Source organism: Halichoerus grypus, chromosome 6, assembly GCF_964656455.1.
Source record: "Halichoerus grypus chromosome 6, mHalGry1.hap1.1, whole genome shotgun sequence".
Lineage (NCBI taxonomy): Eukaryota > Metazoa > Chordata > Mammalia > Carnivora > Phocidae > Halichoerus > Halichoerus grypus.
Genome location: NC_135717.1, coordinates 100,286,379 through 100,287,701, shown reverse-complemented (window position 1 = coordinate 100,287,701; position 1,323 = coordinate 100,286,379). Strand labels below are relative to the sequence as shown.

Sequence of the window (1,323 nt, the reverse complement as noted above, 5' to 3'; positions counted from 1 at the left end):
AATTGGGGCTCTTGGGTGGCTCAGTCGTTAAGTGTCTGCCTTTGGTTCAGGTCATGATCCCAGGGTCCTGGGATCGAGCCCCTCATCGGGCTCCCTGCTCCGCGGGAAGCCTGCTTCTCCCTCTCCTACTCCCCCTGCTTGTGTTCCCTCTCTCGCTGTGTCTCTCTCTGTCAAATAAATAAATTAAAAAAAAAAAAGAAATAAAGTAAAAATTAAGGAAGTGCTAGCAGCCAAAATGAAGTTCAATCCCTTTGTGATTTCTGACCATAGCAAGAACTGTAAAAGGCATTTCAATGCACTTCCCCACATTTGCGGGAAGACTATGTCTTCCCCTCTTTCCAAAGAGCTGAGACAGAACTAGAACATTTGATCCATGCCCATCCGAAAGGATGATGAATACAGGTTGTGCAAGGACACCACAAAGGTCAGCAAATTGGCGAAGTCGTCCAGGTTTACAGGAAGAAATACGTCATCTACATTGAACAAGTACAGCGAGAGAAGGCGAGTAGCACACCTGTCCATGTGGGCATTCATCCTAGCAAGGTGGTTAGCACTGGACTGTAACTGGACAAAGACTGCAAAAGGTCCTGAACATAAAGCCAAATCTCACCAAGTAGGAAAGGAAAAGGGCAAATTAAAGGAAGAAACAATTGAGAAAATGCAGGAATAAAGTAATCTTATATGTGACTTTAAATAAAAACTGTTAAAATGAAAAAAAAAGTAAAAAGTAAGAATGAAATAGGAATACCATCATCTAATTTATAAAATAAAAGATAAATTGAGTAATGTCCTTAAGAATCCTAGAAATGGTTTACCTTTAAAATACTATTTAAACCAAGGACACTTGTTTGTAATTAATACATACCAGAGGGGCGCCTGGGTGGCTCAGTCAATTAGGTGTCTGACTCTTGATCTCAGCTCAGGTCTTGATCTCAGGGTCATGAGTTCAAGCCCTGTGTTGGGCTCTACCCTGGGTGTGGAGCCTCCTTAAAAAAAAAAATAGGAAGTGGCAGTGTTATGGTCTGTAACCAATTAGAAATAAAGTATGATCAACATTGTTTTTCAATCAGATTTATAGATGTAGTGATTTAATTAATGGGATAGAGAAGAAAAAGAAAGGGGATTAAGAGTATGCTTTGTCTCTATTCTTTCACACTTTGGGAGGTAGGGAAAACCATGTTTGCTGAGCTGTGACAATACATCGTCATCTACCTGTTAACTCTCCTTTAGATAAGGTGGAAAGGCAAAGTTATCCTTAATGGGGGAGGCGGTGGATAACTGCTAACCCACAGGCTGTGATTTTACAACATTCCCCTCTAGGAC

General features: G+C 41.0%; 1 pseudogene; it reads left to right on the top strand.

Moving 5' to 3' along the window:
* The first annotated feature begins 235 nt into the window (after window positions 1–235).
* LOC118528060 (large ribosomal subunit protein uL24 pseudogene) lies at window positions 236–670 on the top strand (annotated as a pseudogene).
* The last annotated feature ends 653 nt before the right edge of the window (window positions 671–1,323 follow it).